Source organism: Amia ocellicauda, chromosome 19, assembly GCF_036373705.1.
Source record: "Amia ocellicauda isolate fAmiCal2 chromosome 19, fAmiCal2.hap1, whole genome shotgun sequence".
Taxonomy (NCBI): Eukaryota; Metazoa; Chordata; class Actinopteri; order Amiiformes; family Amiidae; genus Amia; species Amia ocellicauda.
Genome location: NC_089868.1, coordinates 14,660,976 through 14,673,223, shown reverse-complemented (window position 1 = coordinate 14,673,223; position 12,248 = coordinate 14,660,976).

The window sequence follows — 12,248 nt, the reverse complement described above, 5'->3', positions numbered from 1 at the left end:
TACGTTTATGGACTCTTGACAAACAACCATCCTCAACCTATGTTCTATCTTGTATTGAATACTGAAGAGCAGGGATAGTGGTCCTTGTGTATTTTTCTCCATTAATGAAATACAAGTATTTATAGATGTTAATTGTGAATACATTTGTATTAAATGATCTTTCACTTTCACAAAAACACTGCTGAACATTGATGCCAGTAATTTATAACAACTCTAAAAACAGTAAGAGAAGCCCACATTGTTTCTACATATATAATTGATTTACATAGAAACATGCACCTCTAGCAGTGAGTGTACACACACCATATAGTTGCAATTGCTTTATCATACACGAACATATGCATCATGTCTTGAAAACCTTTGTGTCAGCCAAGCAGAGGAATAATGCCAAGGAAAAGTGGCAAAAACAAATCAACTCCTTTAATTAATATCCCAGTGCCCTTTCTTGTGCACATTGTGGCATCCTTATGGCATTACCCTCTTGGCATTTGCAGAAGTTGATATTAAGCATTAGCAAGAGCAATGTCCTGTTGTTGCTCACTCTTCCTGCACACAAAATGAGAAAATAACATTGAAGCAATTCTCACAAGGAATGACACTTAGCTCAAAAGCCCAACTAATATTTCAGCAAATAGAGTGATCAATGAATGAGATCACAGGGCTCTAATCAAACACTGGAGTGCTGTGTGCTCTCCCCATCCTTCCCTCTATCTCCCCATGTTTGTCTAAGGTTACTGCGGGGCTAGGGGGCAGTGCCAGGAGACTGCTTGGAGTTTAATCCAAGGCATTATTATCGATCTCTCACGTCTGTGAGGGCTGTGATATACTTCTTAGAAGCTATTACAGCAACACCACATCTGAACGGCGTGTTCCCCCAAGATCGATCTGCTTGGCCAAAGAGTGGAACTGCAGTCTGCAACAGAGGGGAGGCGACAGTGTCGAACCTGCCACTGTGTTTTTACAGGGTGACTGGAGTGCGTCAATGTGTTTAAAATCTTTTTTTTTTTCCATTCCCCAATGATTGCCTTTCACTGTCAGTTTCAAACTGAGTGGATTTAAGAAAAGTGAATCCATAAGTAGACTAGAGTTCTTTTGCTTGTTTATTTTACGTAGTCTATTTATTTATTCATTTATAATTAATACTTCTCTTTTCAGTATCTCATTCAATTCCCCTTTTATAACCATTGCAAATATTAATTTTTAAGATACAGAAATAAAGCTTGCCTTTTAGTGAAATTGTACCATTACCAGCTGCTTGAGCACTGTTTGGTTCTGGCTTTCAACTGAACTAATATACACTCACCTAAAGGATTATTAGGAACACCTGTTCAATTTCTCATTAATGCAATTATCTAACCAACCAATCACATGGCAGTTGCTTCAATGCATTTAGGGGTGTGGTCCTGGTCAAGACAATCTCCTGAACTCCAATCTGAATGTCTGAATGGGAAAGAAAGGTGACTTAAGCAATTTTGAGCGTGGCATGGTTGTTGGTGCCAGACGGGCCGGTCTGAGTATTTCACAATCTGCTCAGTTACTGGGATTTTCACGCACAACCATTTCTAGGGTTTACAAAGAATGGTGTGAAAAGGGAAAAACATCCAGTATGCGGCAGTCCTGTGGGCGAAAATGCCTTGTTGATGCTAGAGGTCAGAGGAGAATGGGCCGACTGATTCAAGCTGATAGAAGAGCAACTTTGACTGAAATAACCGCTCGTTACAACCGAGGTATGCAGCAAAGCATTTGTGAAGCCACAACACGTACAACCTTGAGGCGGATGGGCTACAACAGCAGAAGACCCCACCGGGTACCACTCATCTCCACTACAAATAGGAAAAAGAGGCTACAATTTGCACAAGCTCACCAAAATTGGACAGTTGAAGACTGGAAAAATGTCGCCTGGTCTGATGAGTCTCGATTTCTGTTGAGACATTCAGATGGTAGAGTCAGAATTTGGCGTAAACAGAATGAGAACATGGATCCATCATGCCTTGTTACCACTGTGCAGGCTGGTGGTGGTGGTGGTGTAATGATGTGGGGGATGTTTTCTTGGCACACTTTAGGTTTAGGCCCCTTAGTGCCAATTGGGCATCGTTTAAATGCCACGGCCTACCTGAGCATTGTTTCTGACCATGTCCATCCCTTTATGACCACCATGTACCCATCCTCTGATGGCTACTTCCAGCAGGATAATGCACCATGTCACAAAGGTCGAATCATTTCAAATTGGTTTCTTGAACATGACAATGAGTTCACTGTACTAAACTGGCCCCCACAGTCACCAGATCTCAACCCAATAGAGCATCTTTGGGATGTGGTGGAACGGGAGCTTCATGCCCTGGATGTGCATCCCACAAATCTCCATCAACTGCAAGATGCTATCCTATCAATATGGGCCAACATTTCTAAAGAATGCTTTCAGCACCTTGTTGAATCAATGCCACGTAGAATTAAGGCAGTTCTGAAGGCGAAAGGGGGTCAAACACAGTATTAGTATGGTGTTCCTAATAATCCTTTAGGTGAGTGTATACCTGCACACATATCTAGGGCCCTGTGTTTTATGCAACTTATTATTTTCAATGCAGCCAGCATTATAGCCACTAGTTATAGTAATCAAATTAACAAGATTGATGTGTTCTATAGAAGCCTTGAGACACCTAAAAATGGTGTCAAAGACCTCAATCAAAAAGCATTTCATTGACTCAACGCACACAGCAGTATCCACCTGGTTTTCTGGAAACAAACCCCACAGCAAGTCAACTGAGAAGATATCAAATACCTCTGAACTGAAAATAACATCAGCCAATATAGTTCATCTGCTTCGTCTAAATCATCAGTGGCGCAGGGCATTCTAAAATATTTAAACACATTTTAAGTTCATTTTCATAATGTGACTGGATTTGTCTCCAAAACTTCCAGTAACATGATCAAGGAATACAATGACAATGTTCAAGGTTTACCTCCTATATGCAGTACATTTGCCTTGTAAGGACCACATAATAGCTCTTTCCAGAAATATCTGGGAAAACAAATTCCACAAAGGCAGACAAGCTGGCTGAAACCTTTAAAAATATGTTTAACCATTGACCAAGCAGAATACTATGTTTTAAAGGCCACCTGACAGAAGCAATCCAACAAGAAGGTTGTACTTTACCCATAACATTGCCACCTGAGCTGTGGATAACTCGATAGGGCGCTTGGTATTCTGCTGCTGAACATTATTCCAAATGCATCCTTTTACACAGGCTTAGTGTTTGACCAAACACTGTAGTGTTAAAGGACCTCCAGAAATTGCACAAATGTGAAAGTTTGAAATCTCAAATCTTTCTGATTGTAACGCATGGCAAAGGACTGGTGAATCCGATTCAGCAGTTTGAATGCCGTGAAATGAGAGTCCATCAAACATATAATAAAGTTGCAGAATTAATAAATACTTGCTGAGCTATCGATGTCCTCCCATATTATTCTATTCCAGGATGTGTTGCAGAGTGTAAATGAGTAATGGACAAGTACCTACCATATGCAAAATAAAACTGCAGTAGAATGACTTTGGATTAAAGCTGAATAATTATTTCCCAGATTCACTATGAAAGAAGGCAAGGTTAATCAACTGACAATGTTTACATTTAATAGCACAATTTAATGCACAGGACATTTTGTTTCATGAAACTAAGTTTCACAGTGCTTCTTGCAAACAACCTGACATTATCATTACTGAAATCTTTATATATTTGAATGCATTGATGTTTACAGTCATTTCAGTATTTTATTGTTTATACTATCTTGTTGAAGTGTTCCAACTTGTAAACTGAAACAATTAAATGCAATTACAAATGCTAAGAAATCATATTTAATAAGATAGCAGTAATAAAGGCTATGTCCCTTTAAAGAAATGTCCGCACTGTTGCTGCTTAATCAATATGCCAGTGCGATGTAACAGAATAACTAATTTAGATAATTAAAGAAGTATGGAAATTCTAATCAATAAGTGGTTTAGTTAAGCAGACTACATGACCACCTTGTGGTGGGAGGAGTGAAATGCAGCCTAAGGACAAAGGTCATTTAAAATGCAGGGTCCTACATATAGCACATCCTGAAATGCATGAGACTGTTGTTGAGTGGTGTCAAATGTAACCCATAACATGACAGGGGCCTGTACTTTATTACTATATCAACAACCCAGTAAGTCTCCTAACTAAACTATGTCCTTGCCTGAAGCAAGTCCAGCGTTTTCTTCCTTGAACTCTTGATCTCTGTCTCCCTGCCTGCTTTTCCACTCTGCTCTATGTATCCCCCCTAGCGGTCACAATGAAAACAACAGCCCTCGCCCCACAAGTCATTAAGCTATGGCCAACCTATAGCTGCATCAGCTTTTCAGTGCATTCCCTATCTTGGCACAGAGAAAAGCTCCACTTACACACTATGAAACAGTATAATTTCAGAAGCAATAATATTTATATATACTGCCTTTTACAGACTGATCGTAATCATCAGATGGAATATCTGCTGTGTCCTGGAACCAGACGTTCTCTCTCTGTAGGGAAGGTGTCAAATGTACACACACAGCTGTGTTCTCTGACTTTTCAAACACACGCTCAGATACTCATTCGTACTAACATGCTTGGAGTTGGTTGCGCAAACTTAATTGGTTTTGTCATGTGGACTGAAGCCCACTGGGAGCTGGGCTGAACTAATTAAACAAGGGCAAGTACACGGCCTTGAAGGGGCCCGTTAGCCCTGACTGCCACAATAAGATAATAAACACAGGGCTGATTTCTCATACTGCTCAGATTAACAACAGACAGAATACCAACTCTGGGTGTTGTTTACACTTATAATTGTTTAGGTAAAAAAATAAAAATGGCTTAGTTTCTCCGATCATAGTCAATAGAGAACTGTAAACCTTTTCAAACTTCTTGCAAAAAGAAAAAATAACTTTCACAAAATAATTTATGTAAAGATTAAACACGGAACAATGTCAAGCAAATTAGCTATTAAATCACACTTACATATCGCATAGTAGTCTGAATGGTATGCGCACTACATGTCTATTAAGTGTATTTGCATAAAATATATTTGATCTGGTTCTAAAAATAAAAGCACTTATGAGAAGCCATCAAAAGGGAAAGATACCACACAGTATCTATGGAAAAACATTATGCAGACATCCATGAGAAAGCAAGAATCACTCATGCCACCCACATTGAGCAGTTGAGCCCCAGCAAGACTTTATCATCCCTTATACAGCACTGATACTTCATGTGATTATACAATATTTTATCACAGGCCTAATCCCACTATTAATCGATCATCATTTAATATATGCTAAGAATTACATTTTTAAATGCAATATTCACAACTTTTTTCACAATTAATGAGGAAAGCAGAAAGACAATCGTTTCCTCTCCCAGTGCAGATGGTGTGTTAGGCCTATTACAAATAAAACCACATCAATTAGAAAAAAAAAAAAAAAAATTGAATTGTTGCTATAATGAAACCCAAATATACTCACCATCTCTCCTTAAGTTTATTTAAAGCTACATTAAAAAAAAAGACATTGATTAACAACTAGATCAGAATTAACCTGGTTATGTGAAATCAAGTATAAGTCTCATGAACCATAATACCATATGATATTTGTTTTATTGAAGGAAACACAATATTACCCCTCTGCCTACATCAGGTGGACATTTCTGATGAAACCCTGACGCAACAGACGCTTCCATAGACAGAGATCAAAAGATGTAGATTCTCCTCAATCCACCCGTACTGTGAACAGATTTCACAGTGTTTGAAAACACCAGTGGACTGTCAAGTAGTCCACAACAAAGAGCTACAACATCCTCCGAGATTCTCAAAACATCTTTAGAACCAGTCCACACTGACAGCCCGATACAGGGAGCAGTTAGTATTTTACTACTTTCGCATTGCTTACGTTTTCAAACTGTCCTCATTAATATCTCAAGAAGAAACAAAAACCATATCCAAACAAGTTGAAACATCTTGGGGAGGCCTTCATCCTGCCGTGGATCGATAGATGATGATATGCATATTTATGTGGTTTAGTTATTGGAAGAGTCTGTTCCATGTGGTTCGGATGCATTTCTGGACAGGACTGTTTTTTAGTTTTTAGCTATGACGCATTCTGATTTTATGTAAAATAGTTTAAATGGATTAGACCTAACTGTCTTGAAGCAGATGGCACTAGCAATCTTGTTCCTATTTGTTTAAAATGACTATAGTTGTTTAAACCTCTTACTCAAGCTTCTGAAAAGTTAAAGAATAATCTGCAGCAACAGTGAGTGTAAAAACAAGCAAGGAATCAGATAAAAACTCTAAAAACAGCCTAGTTTAAATTGGTGTAACCCCCCACACACTCACAAAAACACAAAAGAAACCTCAGCAGTTAATTTAGTTTGCTCATATGTAAGTGAGCAATCAGCAATTCTTATATAAAGTGGAAAATGTATCAAAAAGGATGTTTCAAACAAAAGGGCCCGGCTATTACGAGTTGGCAATTATACTGTGGTAGATTGCTAAATAACTAAGGTCTGCAGATTTGTGTTGTTCCGAAAGAAATTCAAGTGCTCTGTTAAACTGGAACTTACAGTAGTGCACTTGAAGGGCTCTTGTTGTTCAATTTGCAGCCAGAACAAGCTTGTTGATGATTTAAATGAGAGTTGCCGATGGATAAGGTGGTTTCAGGTCATAATTGTTCATGTCAGCCTTCATATAAAAGCTCAAAATACATAACCATGCATACATCACCCGGTTCAAAAAGGAAGGTTCTCCATTCAGCGTTCAGCTTCTTAGATTTGAATGTGAGCAACACTACAAGCTCTTTCTCTGCAGAAGTTGTTTTATGTTGCAAAAGCTATCCCATGCTTAGATGCCACAATTTCAAATTGTAATGTTATTAGTTCCTATGTATTTCTGACATTGTACTGTGACTCAATCAACCACAGAAGACAAACTGAATCACATGTGATTGACAGATTTGTCAGCAACTTTTTTAAAGGTTAAAAAACAAAAAATATTTCAGTACAAAGAAATCGTTTGACTATTTTTAATACTTCACGGACTGACATCACTAAATCCCAGCTTAAGTACACAGGTATGTTTAAACGATTCTCTACCAAGTAATACATATTTTATAAATCAAATACTCAGTGGAGGTCGGGTCAGCAGGTCACACTACATGGCATGTGGGAAATTCCTAGCTTCATTCCTAGTTTTTAGGTTTTAAACAGTCACAGGACGTACAGTATATGTGTATAATGATCCTGTTTTGGTGGGATCATGTCCTCAGGGCTGAGAAGAGCTTGCTGATCAGCATGTCTGCGTTGGTGGCTGGATCCTAACTCAAAAGCAAGGGGCGGGCCATCGGTGGAGGATTGTATTCCTTGTGTTACAGTGTAAGCAGTGGCTGTGATTGAAATGAAGGTGTGCAGACCATATAGTTTGACCCAGTGAAGATTAAAAGGTATGTTTTACACAATAGTCAATACAAATGCATTGACGTCCTCAAGACCTTTTCCAGAACGGAGTGCAATAACCAAATTGCTTTTCATTCAATTTGTGGTGTTGATGCAATTAATAAATAATACAATAAATAAAATAAAACATTGGATATGTGTTTTCGGCCATTTTTGTCCCAGTTATATAATATTAATATGACTGAAGCATTTTTTAATAAAAGTCTTCACTGCCAGATAACTGTCACACTCCACTTGAACTACTGAAAAGAACATTCTGTTCAGGCTTTGAAACGAGGGCCAGTATCTTTCTGCATCTCTGGCATTTGAACCCAGATGGCACTGATCTTCTTCAAGCATTTTTTAATAAAAAAAGAGTAATCCCTATTCTTTTGTTGCTCACCAACAATCAGTAAAGAAAATCATTCAATAGCACTGTGAGGAGAATGATGGAAATTGAAGATTTCTCTTGCGGATCACAGGTGCGTGAAATTGTTTTTATTAGTACTAGCATCTGATGAAAGCATCAAAACTCATTTACTCACTCATACAATTATCTTCATTCATCAGGAAATCTATACCGCTGAACATGATGTACATGGAGGTGTACATGTGTGTGTGCGTGTGTGTGTGTGTGGCTTAACCATATGACAATTTAACATAGGAGTGCTGATGGTCACAATTCTCTTTTTCACTCAACATAACTCGGTTATTAAGAAGAATTTAAGTCAGGCACATTCAGGGTTCTCCTACCTCTAGTTCTGACAGGAGTGTGTCAAAAGTCAGCGCTATTGTGCCATACCAAATCTAAGGAAGACAAAACTAATTTGAAAATTAAAAATATGGGTACAAAAGCTTCCAATTTCATGGAGTATGAAACACAGTCATATTGATAATAAATGTAATGTTTCAACAGATGATAACCCCATACAGATTACACTGAAGAGGTCTCTGGTTCCTTACAGTGACTGACAAATGATAATGTTCATTTAAGTTACTGTGCACGGTGTAAATTACAAATCTTTATTTTGCATCATATTAGGCAAAATTTGCTACTTTGAATGTTATATCACCTAACAGGATTGTTTATTTGGAAATTATGATTATTACCACTGGTACTTTAATTCAATCTGAATCTGAATCTGAAGTTTTAATCAACCGAGTTACCCAGCAGCCTTCAGGGTCATTCTAGAAGTCGCCCTTCAATCTGCTTCAGTAAGCGGTTTCCTTCCTTCTGTCTAATGAGTTCACTGGATATTGCTTTTTGTCAGCTCTAACTAAAGATGACGTATTGTTATTACATGAGCACAATATATTAGTAGTGAGTCTCACAAATGTCCCCTCATCATCCTACAGACCTTTGTGTTTATGTGTAGGGGGGACGGCAACTCACTGCCACTCCTAGCAGGCACTGGATTGACAATTTGTCGAGCCTTTATTTGGGTTTGCCTTTTGAAATTAGATGAAACCCTTTTATTGTTAGGTCAAATTATGATTTTTAACCTATAAGAAACCAAAGAATTAATACACAAAACATCAAGACACAGTGCTTTGTTTCTACAACTACTGTGTTTTTGTATTGTTTTCTCCCTGCCAATTTTAGTTAGGAGGTGACATTTCAGTGAAGATCCTCCTTGACCAGCCTCATTATAGAAATTAAAAAGTGCAGGAGATTGACGAAGCCATGAGAAAAAAGCTCTATTACCTCAAAGCAACAAAATGTATAAAAACAGCCGCACTGAATATTAGCACACAATACAAATACAGACATACAAATGTTTACTAACAGATAGCAATGATAGTTATTCTCAATTAACTACAGTTGTGTATATTGTAGCATTTTGAGGATTATCAATTAAAACATATTTGTGTTTTATAGGTATATATAACACCACACTTAGTTTTATTCTCACTGACAATCAAACATTTTAAATGGCTTTATGAAGTGATCTTAAATTACATGGAAAAGGTAAAACTATACAGTTGTGTGTTACGTTTATTGTATTCATATTAAGAATATTGGGAAGCCTAAGGTCACATGCTGATCTGAATTACTGTTACCAAGTCTAACAAAGGAATAATCCCCAGCTGGGGGGCTTGGTTTTGTCAACGATCCTTCATTACATTTCAGTCGGCAAATGCAAACGCACTTGATAATCATCTACACCGAATTCAATGTCAAAGGTGCGAAACAGAATTGCATAGGAAATTGCTTGTTGATTTCCCTTCAACTCCTATTTAAAATGCACCTTAATTAGTTCAGTATTGTTAGCGGTTTGTGCGTTAAGACTTGCAGGATTTGTTTTACTGCTCTAATGGATCATTTAATAACACACTTCTATTACTGATTTTAATGTTGACACCTTCGCTCATTAGTTATGTAACTAGTAGTTACAAAAGAAACAACAGCAGCACAAACAGAAGCAGCAACAGTAATAGTAGTTATGATCATCTTAATAAAATTACATTTGAACAATTACTTTTTTTAAGATAAAAAATGTGTTGATCTTAATTTTGGAAATGTTCCTGTTTCTACCCAATGCAAAATTCTCTCTCCTTGTCACTTCCCATTCAGACATCCTCTGAAACACACCACGCAGGCCTGCCAGTGATTCATTGTGAAGCTTGTGGCAGGTTGTGCTCCTGTTGTCAGTGTGTAAGTGCTGCCGCTGTTGATTTTCTATTTTTATATTGCAAAGCATGCTTATGTAAATACATAATTATGCAGGATTATCACTTCAATTTTCTTCTTCAACTGTTTTAGAGAAAACAAACAAAAAATCTGTTTGCTGGGAATCAATGACGGGCAAATAATTGATGCGACTGGATGAGAATAGCTCAGCCTCCGACAGAGATGCGTGTGGGCCTTTAAAATGTACTCGCGATGCACATTTAGCACAAGAAGCCCAGCGGCAGTCACTTAAGAAGTTTTTGTTCCTTAAATTGAATTTTCTCCACCTTTGTGGCCATAATGGGGCTGTGTGATTGTGTCTTTCTTCTCAAATGTATTAATTAGTCTAATAAATGACAAAAAAATGAATAATTACTAATGAGATTAATTATGAAGCAAACCTGCCTCTCACAACAGTGTAGAAGGAGCCTGGCTTCCATGTCTTTACAAGCATCCATACCAGCCACTGAGGGGAGTCCACTGACAGCAGCAAGAGATGGCAACCCCAGTTTGCTAAGTGCAAAAAGAACTAAACTTTGGACAAATATTCCCTGTGCAGAACAACGGGATGAGGAAAGTGCATTCTCTGTGTAGATTGTGCTCATAAGAAAAGAAAATACCAGACCCGAGAAGTGGTGGCAGCACCTACGTAGTAAACCTTGGGATGAAAACAGAGTTTACACTAGACTTTTTTTTTTTTAGATGACCAATATGTCCGTTAACATTCCAGAATTCCGGCCATACAGAACAACTACCGGACATATGTTTTAAATAGCCATACAATAGCCTACATTTAAACAGCAATAAAACACAAACACTATGATCCAACAAATGTATTTTATTTAACGTAGTCAGCAGAATGAACTTTTCACAAACTTTGCGAACTGATAGGCTACAATAATAAAATAAAACAAATAGCCTTGCTATTGTTAATTAAATAAAGATATTAGCCTACATTAAATGTATGTCTCTTTGCATTCCAAGTCCATCAAATTAAATAACTTGAAAATAAACTAAATGAAGAAGCAATTAGGTCTAAAAATTAAAATAATTGGCTGGTCAGTCCAAATTCAGAGTTTGTCTAATTCACGTTTATTTGCGGTGCAACTTCTTTGAATAAAAGTGCTCCGCTGCTTGTGCAAAGTTGAGGCCATCCAACCCCTTGGCACAACTTGCAATTCTCATCAACCTTGTCAACTTTTCCTCAGCGAGGCAGCTCTTCTCAGGGATGTGTTTATCCTGTTCTGGAGCGAGAATCCACGCTCTGCAGGCACACTGGATACAGGAATTGTGCTGGCAGTCTTTCCCAGCTTTGCCCAGTCGGGATAATGTCTTACTGTGAGGCTCGCTGTTGTCTTGGCAACATATTTTATAGGTCACACAATATTAGGCTATTTAATATGCTATTAACCAATTTATTCATTTATTTGGCATATTTCCCACTAGACATTTTGGCCATTGATATTTTCATCTGCAGGACAACTACACGTGATACCGGCGAAAAGCCGGCATTTGCCGGCTAACGTAAATCCTGGAAGAAAAGTGAGGTTTATTACATGTTTTCTATTTATTTTGGATCGTCTCCAATGCACTTTCATTTAAATAAAAAATCCTACGTTCTTTCATAGGCTAAAGCTGATTTCATGGCAACCCTAAACTCCATTATGAAGGTGCTAAATCATGTGCTCTTTAGCTACGCTGCATACCAGTAGAAACAATGCTAGTGCTGCTACTGTTAGTGATCCCTACAGGGACTCGCAATTTCCTTACACTTGTACCTTTTTACATCAATTATCTGGATGTAATCGCAATACCAATATCTGAAATACATATCCTGCATTAAAAAGGGGGGGGATTACTTGTTTAAAGATATCAAATGGATAGTTGTGGAGTAATCCACTTGGAGTGAATTATTTTCAAAGTTGTCCTACAAAGAGCAATACCTTCTAAAGTACTGTACAACTCCAGTGATCTCTTCAATGGGAGAAGGTCACAATGTAAAATTAAACCGTACAGGTAGTGACAGCATCCTAGGCTGTAAACCTTGGCGTCTTCTTTTATGCCACTCACTTTTATGCCATTCCTTTCTGAAGGAAAACTCC